The following is a 12,399-nucleotide window of genomic DNA, read 5'->3' as shown; positions in this document are numbered from 1 at the left end:
AACACTGAGTACCTGGAGAAGCAATATTTCCATCAAGTTTAGATAGATGAATTTGCTCAAAAGACAATTTACGAGCACAAATGGAAACATCCCGCTCTGTTCGTTGATCCCCAGGGTTCTTCCTCTTTAGGTTATTTATTCTTTTATAATAACAAAATTGCAATAAAAAGGAACATATCCCACATTACTAAACTAAACTTTTCCCCTAGGATAAATGGATTAAACAGCTTAAATTCAAGAAACGAGTTTTGGTTTAATTATAAAGATGATCCATGATTTAGATTCACCTAAAATAGGTTGGACATTTCGCAGACGAAAATTCGCAAGCGTCTTCAACAACACCCAACACAAATCTAAAGAACAATATCGACAACGAAAATGGATTTCTCAACGGATTTTCTTCCTCTGGGGTAGATTTGCCCTCGACTCCTGCAGATTCAATCACAAAAACCATTTGGATGCAGCAGTCATCGTTAGATGATTCATCTCTGACCTTATTTGATCCGGATCTCATTTCTACATTCAGGAAAGCCATGGATGAAATTTCCCCCAGAGATTCGATGGAGCCCGTTTCAGAGGTCTGTCAGGGTAGCACGAGAAGCAAGAGCAGAGAAGACAAAAAGGGTACCCCAGGCAAATCTTTCAAGCTCCGATCTAGCAGCATTCAGGCGAGGGTGAATACTTTGCAGCAGATAATAGATGAGAGGTCGGATGGTGCTGGAAACATGGAGTAGGAACCCGGGTCAGTAAACCACAACTGTTTTGCAACTATTTCAAATATCGTGAATAGTTCCAACCACTCAACTACCTTCCCTTGATCGAACGATTAACAATCCTCTAATCGTCTAACACATAATCTAACGACACACAGGGATGACAAGTAGATTTTAGGGAAGTTCATTTCAGAGGGAAATGCCTTACGGCGTAAATATAAGAACAAGATTCCATATCATATGATAAAGATCAATGATTCATCTAGATTCTAGAATGTTTGTAAACCGCCATGGTTGAAAAAAGAGGAAATCCTTGTGATCTTATGGGATGTTTGGATGTAGTTGATTTTAGAGAACAATGTCTTCCTATTTGTTTATCCTAAAATAAGATTGAGGTTCTATGACTTGAAAATCATCAGAATTTGAATCCAAAACTATCTTTATAAAATTGGTTATTTATTTTAACATATATTTGAAATAATACCATTTTCATATTATGGATTTTTTTATATCTTCTAATTAATCACTTAGAGTTCTTAGTTTTCATTTTTTTTAATTAGAAAACTATGAATAAGATATATTTAATAATGTGAGAATATTTTGGAATTAAAAATTTTCTAAAAATTTTTCATTTTCGATTTTCAATCTTTTATTGGTTCTAAGTGCTACTTTATTTCCACGCTTAAATTAAAGTTACAAATTCTCAAAATTACAAATGGTACATAAATATTTTGATGGTTTTAAATATTTATCAACTATTTAATTTATGAAATGATACTCATATATATTTTATTATTAATAATCATTTTTAATTATAATATTCTAAATAATATTAAAATATTAATAAAAAATAAACAAATTAATTGTTTTTAAAATATAAAATAAAATTACTTTATTCAAATTTTGTATATAACTATTTTATTTTCTTAAAAGTTGAATTAAATATTTATTTCTTCTTTTGGTGAGATATTTTATAATTTCTAGCATGTCTTTGATAAAATCTCAAGTTTGTTATTAAATCCATTGAGAAAAGTTCGCCCTTAAGGAATATCATGAATAAATATTCAATGACTCAATTATATTCTCAAAATAATTAATATAATATAAAAACAATTATGTTAATATTTTTCAATTATACCAAAATGGCAACTAAATCTTGTAGTATTATATGTTAACTATTATAAAGAATTATATCGGGATCATTGTTTTTATGATACTTACAATTTAAATTTATATATATATATATATATATATATATATATATATATATATAATTGATTGTTTTTTCAAGAAGAAAAATGAAGATTTATATTAAAAATATATTTAGTAGAGAAATTATGTATGTTTCATTATGGATTCCATAAAGAGCTCATATAACCAAAATCAAAACAAGAGAAGTGCTTCCAAATAGTAATTGTGCCAGTAAGGTTAGTCACAAACCAAACAAATACATATATATGTTGCACACACGTATCAAAATGTCCATTGGCGCAAGTCCACAGTGTCTTACTCGCGCCAATCATGGAGATCCTCAAAAGAGGGCGCGACCATTGGCGCTCTGTCTTAGAGCAGCAGTCGCGCCAACCAAGTTTGGTCATGCTTTTTGCCTTAACGCACGTCCGACTGTTGTTTCCTTCATTACATGGAGCTTTTCTGAGGATAAAAAATCAGCTTTATGTCGAGCTCTATCCTATCTCCATCTTTAATGGCTTTTGGGGATAATGTTAATCCACAAAAGGTGTCCCGGTTCATCGTATCCTCCTCCCTTCTTCATCTATATAAGCTTGTCATTATGCATTGGACAAGCTAGTGATAGTAGTGATAATGGTTAGTCATGGAGTGCTAGATGTTGAGTTCTTGAGTTCTTGGAGGAATGCTAGTGAGTGCTAGAGAGGTTATGCTGCCGGAGAGGAGATGCATTGCAAGACACATATAGTTACTCGCCCAGCCAGGAGAAGGGTCAACGTCAGAACAATGGTTGTAACTTTTCCTGTTTATTATTAATTGATGAGCGACTGCTATTATAGTTCCAATCTCATTGTCTATTATGGTGATGTGTTGATTTATTTCCTTTCTGACTGAAATATAGTTGTGCCTTGGTAGCTTTTATGTTGGTATCTGTCTCTTCCTTTGCATGTGCAGGTGTTCGTTTATGATCTGTTGGAGCGAGGGAGCGGGGGATATCAACTCTGCTTCAATCATAGCGTTGGACTTCAGGTTGGTCTTCTTGATTCACCTTTGATGCATAACTAGGAACTTGCGTAGCAGCGTGGTTTGATTGTGGCTAGTTCTGTTATAGGCTAGTGGGATCGCCTCTGTCCGCAGAGGGGATTTACCTAACCAACAATTTGGCGACTCCGCTGGGGAGGAGCTATTTGACTTTTGTCTTGCATGTTAATTTTCTTCTGCTTGCTTGAGTGAATGAGCTTCCTGAGTCAGTTTTGAGTTTATTCTTTACTGTTTGACCCATCTGAGCACTGTCAACCCGACCTGAGGTCGTATTATTTATTTTTCTAGCCGGCAAGCTTCATTGGCGCGGTTATTACTCTGACAGTCGCGCCAGTTGGCGCATGTTTCTCTAAAGCAACACGCGCCAATCCTGTGGTAGCGCAAGCTGCAGGCTGACAGTCGCGCCTGCCCTGTAAATTTTGTCTGTGTGTGGGTGGAAAGCTCTTTCAGTCTCTTTTTTATATCTCTTACAGCCTCTGGAAGTGTGTCGAACCTCTGCTTGACTGGTCTTAGCCTTTATCCTTCAGCTGTTTGCTTATTTCTATTGATTTTCGACTCAGCCCTAGGACATCTAGTGACTTTGCATGTCTAGCCTTCTGTGGGAAGTTTCGGTCTCTTGATTATCCAGTCAGCTTGTTGGTTGTGTTCTGCACCTATCCAGTGATTTGTTAAAGCTTGATCTTCTATACTCTGAGTGCTTCGCTTCTAGCCTCTTTGGATTTCACTCGATTTCATTCGAACTTAGATTACATGGTTCAGTGAAAGTCTTTTGTGTTTTTCCTTGCTTGCATGGTTCATTTTGGTGTTTCAGAATTGGTTCTATTTCATTGAGTGAACTTGGATTGTGCATATCTCTTAAAATTTGTTTAAATGCATCATGCCATCTTAAAGGAGAGAAAAACAAAAAATCTTTTGCATCATAGTAGTTAGCATTTATTGTTATTTGTTGCTATTAAAAAGAAAAAGAAAAAATTTCGTTTCTTGTTATTAGCTGCATTAGGATCTTTGTTGTTTGTTGAGTGATCATTTCGTTTGTGAAAAGATCTCAACCCTCCTGTAGATAGAATTCATCGAATCGAATGATATAATTTTGGCATATAGTTTGCATTTAAGAAGTTTTTGAGATATCACATACGGTAGGACCAAAAACTGAAACATAATCGAAGATAAACTTTAAAATGAACTCAATGAACATAACAACGCATTGGAACATAACGCAAATACTCTAGAGGTCTAGGTTAGAGACGTGTTCCGGCATCTTTAAACCTGGTAGTTTATCGTCGAGTGGTTGGGTGATTCCTCCACGGTGAAACGATAGGTGCCAATACGGACTGTGCTCCCACGTACTGTCGCGTATATATTGGGAGACCCCTATAGGAATAAAGCCTTTATCCATAGGAAGCCGTGTCAGCCGCCCTACGATTCGCAATGCAGTGAACACAGCATTCACGAAGATCGACCACCCGTACCCTAAAAAGTATTCTGTGGTTTTGCGAAAAGTTTGGCACACCCTCTACCTAGAATTCCAGAGCAGTCACTTTTGATCCTTTTCGGACTCCCTAAATGAAAAGGTGCCTATGAGCATCTTGTCACTTCGTGCTCGTTAAATATTCGAAGGAGACTAGAGTCATCTTTTATCCTTTTCTCGACTCTTAAAAAATGAAAAGGTTAAGTTCAATGTCTTAAAATTTATTGGCCACGATAACATCTACCCAATTAGATTTTGTTTGCGTTAGCTTGAGTAGGATTATTCCTCGTTCAATGGCAGCCTTCCCGGCGCCCACCGGCCAAGGTGTTCCTCCTAATGGGAACCCTCGTCCATTTCCTTCTGTTGGAAATGTCGGTGTTCAGTATATCGCAACATTGTCTTTGCCTGGGTTGACCATTGGTTTACCCGTATGGTTGTTTTCAAACTCGATGGTCTCAAGTGTGGTGACTCCTGTTCCGCCACCACCTCCTCCACCCGAACAACACCATGTTGATTCTAAGGTGGACCCCTTCCCTTCTTCGCCCATTACTGCGTCCTCATCTTCTATTTCGCCTGGTGAAACCGTGGATTTCACTAACCAGGTGGCTAAGAAAAAGAAGAAGAAGACCAACAAGAAGAAGTCTCCTAAGGGAAAGGTCGCATCTACCACGAAATTATCTAAAGTGGAACCACCTTCTGCTCCTCCGCGGAAGGTTTGGTCTCCTTGTCTATTATGCAAGGAGGACCATTTTCTTTCTGATTGTCCTAGTATTCCCAGGATCCTAGATATATGGTCCCGTGACCCGACTCGCCCCTTGTTGTCGCAGATCGACGATACCTTACTAGTTGGTAAGGGAAAAGGGAAGGTTCGTTTCCCTTGTCGACTTTGTGAAGGTAATCATCTCCTTCGCCTTTGTCCACTTATGGATGAAGCTTCCCGTCTTTTGGCGAGTCTGTCGGCTCCCTTACCCAAACTACCCGCTGGATATCAGCGTCTTTTTGCAACTGCAAATCATCTCTCCACTAACCAAGTGATCAAGCATGATTCCTCTTTGGCCCAGCCTTTTCTTCCTGAACCTCGCTGTGCTCCGCCTGTTCCAGACCAGTCCCTGGTCGGAATGAGTGTTGATTTACATTCATCATCTACGCACCACTCTATTATCAAAGATGAACTACCTGAGTCCAAACCAAACGAAAGTCCACAGTTCCAGATTACAGTTGACCCGGTCTTTCAAAAGGTTCAGATTACAAGTGACCCGGTTTTGCCTACAAAAGTTCCATCCTTAGATGATCTTACACCTGAATCTAAACCAGACAAAAGTCAAAAGGTCCAGATTACAAGTGACCTGGTTTTGCCTTCAGAATTTCCAGCCTTAAACGATCTTACATCTGAATCCAAACCAGACAAAATTCAAAAGGTCCAGCTCACAAGTGACCTGGTTTTGCCTTCAGAAGTTACCTCCTCAGATGATGTTATCACTGCAAAGAATGAAGGTCCCACCGCCCAGATTCTATTTATTAACATAGATGATCAAGTGAGCATCCCTCTCATTCCTTCACACCAGGAAGAAAGTCCATCAGAGTCATATCCGGCTGTCTATCCAGTCCCACCTCCAAGCAACCTAGTTGTTTCCTTCAATTGGGATCAACTAGTCAATCCTCGGTTACCAGCCTCCATACCATTTCGAATTATAGTTCAAGTCTACCGCATGGTTATGGCCGGTACAATTATTGATGAGGGATCTCCTGTGAGTATCCTTTCTTCAACAGCTTGGGAAGCACTTGGTTCCCCACTGCTTCTGCCTGAGATGAGAAACCTTACAGGTTTCCATCGAGAAACCACTCGACCTTTAGGAATTCTTCCCAACGTACCTATTACGTTAGAAGGGAAAACTATTCAAATGGGTGTCATGGTAGTCCAAGGTCTGTTAGATTACAATTTACTCCTTGGACGAGACTATATTTATCGCATACGTGCTATTGTGTCCTCACTCTTCAGAGTGATGTGTTTTCCGCATGAAGGAAGGACGATTAAAGTCGTAGACCAACTTTCATTCCCCGGTTCACACTTCACATATAGTCATCTACCATTCGTTTATGATCTGTTGGAGCGAGGGAGCGGGGGATATCAACTCTGCTTCAATCATAGCGTTGGACTTCAGGTTGGTCTTCTTGATTCACCTTTGATGCATAACTAGGAACTTGCGTAGCAGCGTGGTTTGATTGTGGCTAGTTCTGTTATAGGCTAGTGGGATCGCCTCTGTCCGCAGAGGGGATTTACCTAACCAACAAAACATACAGACAACATGGAAGCCAAAAAATAAAACACATGACACCAGATTGGAAACTCCAACACAACAAGATTAAAACAGGGCATGCAAGCCCTCATCCACAATCTTTGCATTAGATATGAGGTTGTAGTGAAAAAACCAAAGGGAGCCCCCACACCTTCCTTTAATAAACAATCAACAACACAATTATCTTCCCGATAGATTTGTGTGAAAGAAATACCAAAAATTTTGAATCAACTTCTCTATGTGCCCAAGCCACTTTATCCACGAGGGAGGAGAGAAATTAAAGGATCCAGTGACACTGTCAATGATAGTCTTTGAGTCACCATAGATTGAAAGTCGATCCACCTTGTGCAACCTAGCCATGTATATCAAACCCCAAAGAGCCAATGTCCCAACATAAGTATTTGAACCCTCTCCACCAAACCAGAAAAAATGGAGTTGTGTTTGTGGAATGAAACATAAGACCGCCCCCCATCCACATTTATCTGTTAGGGATGCCCCATCAAAGAATCTTGTTGGGAACTGAAGATTAAAATAATTCCTCATTATTCTTGGTGTCTTATCAATCTTCTTATCCTGAGCAGACATCATCCAAAATTAAACTTTGAAATAATCCTCCTAATATCCATGGGTATGTTATCAAAGATTAGATCATTTCTCACTTGCCAAACTTTACAAAAGATGAATATAGGAATAAACTTTATCTTTCCCTATCTATTAAACCACCACTGTAAGCAATGCTCAATAGAGTGAAAATTCCACGAAGGCGGCATCTTATAATAATCTAACATTAGCATCCATGCAACAATAAAGAAAGGAAATCGAAGAAAAAAATGTAGACCTTTTTTGTTGTCTCTTTATAGAACAAACACTAGCCTAAGCCCAAGAAACCCCTTCTGCCTAAATTGTCCTAGGTAAGGAGACGATTTTTCTAAATCAACCAACTAGAAAAAGTGATATTCAATGGGACATTCTTGTTCCAGGCCTTCATGAACCAACAATATTTGGCATGTGGTGTATCTCCCTCAAGTTGTAGTTCTAAATGTATAATACCACCACATTCCCCCACACAGATAATCATTCCAAATAAAAGCATTGCCATGTTGCTTCATATACAAACTGACCATTTTAAGTGCATCAACATACTGGGTTCATGCACTGACCTTAACACCATGAAAACCAAGATCAGATGCATTCAACCAATTTGGATAAGAGGAGGAATCAGAGTGTGACAGATCACCTGGTATAGGAAGAAAAAACCCCTCGAATGTAAGGCATTCAACAAATCAGTAGGAATAAGGTCAACATGTTTCATCCCTTGAATGTGATCTATCCCAATCAAAATGTGTCTCGCCAAATGACCAAAATAGATTATCAAGTAACCTCTTACGAACCTTTATGTTATGAAACCAGCTCAAGAAAATATAGAAAAGATAGATCAACGCTTTAGAATTCAGCCTCTTCCAGGGGGGCAACCTCCTTTACATTACATAAATGAACAATTCTTGGATGATACAAATGACAAAACCTCCTTTCTATATATAGGAGTCTAAGGAGTCACAATATAATCCAGCCGACCTAACAATAATAATATAAAGCCACAAAAATAACAATAGAGGGATTCTATGGGGCACAGAAATAACAATATGGGGGTAATAGGGGCACAACAATATAAATAAGGGGTATAACTACAATAGTAATGGGCTAATCACTAGTATTATAGGGACCCAACATGCCCCTCTCCTTCAAAAAAGTGTTGTCCTCAACGCTTGAGTAGTTCTGGATACTTCTGCATAAAATTCTCATCCTCCCATGTGGAATCTTCAGCGGATAAGTTCTTCCACTTGATAAGATACTCTGAAATTGATCGATTTCGTAGCTGTCGAGTTCTTGTTTCTGTGACTGCTTCCGGTTCCAATATAATTTTTCCTTCCTCGTCAAGTTCTGGCAATATTGTTTGAATTGGGAGCTTGTCACCTATAACCTTCTTTAAACATGAAACATGGAAAACTGGGTGCAATCGAGAAGCTGCAGGAAGCTCCAATTTGTATGCCATAGTACCAATCTTTTGCAACACCTTGTACGGACCATAATACTTTGGTGATAATTTATTATCCTTCTTAGCTTGCTTTAGGGACATTTGCTTATATGGTTGTAGCCGTAGGAATACCCAATCACCTACATCAAAACTTCTTTCACTGCGATGTTGATCTGCCTGTTGTTTCATTCTATTTTGTGCCAACACGAGGTTATCCTTTAAGAGTTGGAGGACTTGTTGTTGATGTTCGATGTGATGTTCCACTGCCTGAACCTTAGAATTTTCTCTTAAATATGATGTGATGGATGGTGGTTGATACCCATAAAGTGCCATAAATGGGGTCATTTTTGTTGCTGTATGGAAGGAAGTGTTATACCACCATTCAGCCAGAGGCAACCATTTGACCCATTGTGTCTGTTTATCAGATACAAAGCAACGAAGATATCCTTCCAAACATTTGTTTACTATCTCAGTTTGCCCATCAGATTGAGGATGATAAGATGAGCTATGAGCTAACTGAGTACCAAGACAAGAAAATAATTCTGTCCAAAAATTTCCAGTGAAAATGGGATCTCTGTCACTTACAATAATCTTTGGGTTTCCATGTAGCTTTTGAATTGTTTCCATAAATGCAGTAGAAACTGTACTGGCTTTAAATGGATGTGATAATGCACAAAAGTGTGCATACTTGGTAAGTCTGTCAACTACCACCATGATGACACTCTTTCCCTCAGACTTGGGTAAACCTGTGATAAAATCCATTGAAACCTCCTCCCAACGTTGGCTTGGAATGGATAAAGGTTGTAATAGACCCGGTGTCTTAATTGTTTCAACTTTATTTTGCTGGCAAACCAAACATTCCGCCACAAACTTTTGAATATCTGATTTAAGGCCATCCCAAAAAATTCCTTCTTAACCCTGTGGTAAGTTTTTAAAAATCCTGAGTGCCCTCCTAAGGGAGAAGTGTGCAATTCCATAAGAATCTTTTGTTTTAGCTGGGAATTCTTACAGAGGTATAAGCGATCTTTGTACCATAACGAATCATTTTGCCAGCTAAATGTATCAGAAGTACTGGAATCTTGTTGTAGCTTTCGAATAAGTGCCCACACTTCTTCGTCATTCTTCCATTCCTCCCTTGCTTCGTTTATCCAATCTGGTTGGATAATAGAAATGGCACACAACAATGCTTCCACATCCTCATCCTTTCTTGAGAGTGCATCTGCCACCACATTTTGCTTCCCTTTTTTGTAGATGATTTCAAAGTCATAACCCAACATCTTTGTGACCCACTTTTGTTGCTCTTCAGAGGATAATCTTTGTTCTAAAAAGTATTTAAGGCTATCATGATCCGTTTTTACCTTGAAGTGTCTTCCCATTAGGTAGGGTCGCCATTTCTTAAGTGCATGGAGTATTGCCAACATTTCCTTCTCATAAATAGCTTTGCTTAAAAACTTTCCCTTGATTGGACGACTTTCAAAAGCAATGGGTCTTTCATCTTGCATTAGAACAGCACCAATTCCATTTCCTGAAGCATCACATTCCACAATAAAGGTTTTTGTGAAGTCCGGTGTAGCTAAGACCGGTGCTTGGCACATTGCCTCTTTAAGATGTTCAAAGGCCTTTGTTGCTTTCGGAGTCCATGAAAATGAATCTTTCTTCAATAATGTTGTTAGAGGTGCTGCTATTCTCCCATAATTCTTAACAAACTTGCGATAATACCCTGTCAACCCAAGAAATCCTCGCAGATGCTTTATGGATGTGGGGATTTTCCATTCCTTAATGGCTTTAATTTTGCTAGGGTCTACCTTAACTCCTTCATGAGATACAATATGACCCAAATATTCCACCTCCTGGACTCCAAAGAAACATTTGGATCTTTTTGCATATAATTGTTTCTCCTCCAATAGTTGTAGCACCTTGTCAACATGTTCAACATGATCCTTCCAAGACTTGCTGTAGATTAGTATATCATCAAAAAATACTAACACAAATTTTCTAAGGAATGGTTTGAAAATTGAATTCATCAAACCTTGAAATGTTGAAGGTGCATTGGTAAGGCCAAAAGGCATGACCAAAAATTCATAATGACCCTCATGAGTTCTAAATGCCGTTTTCGGAATGTCTTCAATCTTCATTCTGATTTGATGATATCCCGAACGAAGATCCAACTTGGTGAAGTAAATTGATCCATGCAATTCATCCAGTAATTCATCAATAACAGGAATGGGGAACTTATCTTTAATAGTGAGCTTGTTGAGCTCCCTATAATCCGGACACATGCGCCATGATCCATCCTTCTTGTGCACCAATACTACTGGAGCTGAGAAAGAACTTTGACTCGGTTGAATTATACCAGCCTCTAGCATTTCTGCAACCATACGTTCAATTTCACTTTTTTGGACATAGGGATATCTGTACGGCCTGATGTTTGGAGGAACACTTCCTGGAATCAGATGAATAGCATGATCATGATCACGCATAGGTGGGAGACCTTTGGGAGTCTCAAATACCTTGGAATGATTGTCCAGGACTTTTTGGAGATCTGGAGAAATAGATGATTCCAATGTGGAAACATCTAGCGAACATAATTGTGCAATTACACCTCTTTGCTCCTTTTTTAGAAGCTTTGTCATGCCATTAGAGCTGATTATCTTTCCTGGTTTCCCTGCAATACCCCTTAATTCAACTTCCTTTCCTTCCGTAGAAAATTTGATGAAAAGTTCTTGAAAATTAAAAGCTATTGTACCCAAGGATTGTAGCCATTGGACTCCTAGTACAACATCAGCACCTCCCATTGGAATGGAAAGCATTGGGCTAGTCAATACATATTCTCCCATGGATAGCTTGATATTATGGCACTTTCCAGAACAATTTATTGTTCCTCCATTTGCAATCATCACTTGACACTCTGGTGCTGGATATAGGAAGCAATTCAATTCTTTTGCTACCCTACAATGAATAAAATTGTGGGTGCTTCCTGAATCAATCAACACTATTACCTTTTTCTTCTTGATTTGTCCTTCTATCTTGATGGTTTGAGGAGTGGTAATTTCCGCCAATGCATTACAAGATATGGTCGGATTTATTTTTTCTTCATCTAGGCTTTGTTCCTGGAGTATATCTTCTTCTTTTGACCTTTCTTGCTCCTTTTCTTCTTCCTCTTCACAATCTATGTAGAATAATTTCTTCTCAGCACACTTATGACCTTTAGTGTATTTGCTATCACAACTGTAACAAAGCCCTTTTGCTCTTTTTTCTTCCAATTGTTGTGGTGTCAACCTTATAGGTTGTGGAAGACTAGGGGCAACAACACTTCCGTCTTTATAGTTGTGAGTGGTATGCTTCCTGGTTGCCATAATTTTGCTTTCCATTTTTCTTGCTAACCTGAATGCCTTCTCTAATGAATCAGGTTCCCAAAGGCGAACATCATGTTGGATATTATCCTTTAAAGACCCTATGAACACATCAATCCTATGCTCCTCTGGAATATCTTTTACCCTTATGTTCAATTTTTGGAACTCCTCAATGTGCTCCATTATTGAACCCTTTTGTTTGAGACTTATCAATTGGCTAAAAAAAGTGTTGCTTTTTGTATCTTCATAATGTGCTATCAATTCTTCCGTAAAAATTGCCCAAGTGATAAATTGTTTACGAGAG

Source organism: Pinus tabuliformis, chromosome 1_1 (genome assembly GCF_031772625.1).
Source record: "Pinus tabuliformis cultivar Carrire ecotype Pingquan chromosome 1_1, CPIR1, whole genome shotgun sequence".
Classification (NCBI taxonomy): Eukaryota; Viridiplantae; Streptophyta; class Pinopsida; order Pinales; family Pinaceae; genus Pinus; species Pinus tabuliformis.
This window is presented reverse-complemented; position numbering follows the sequence as displayed.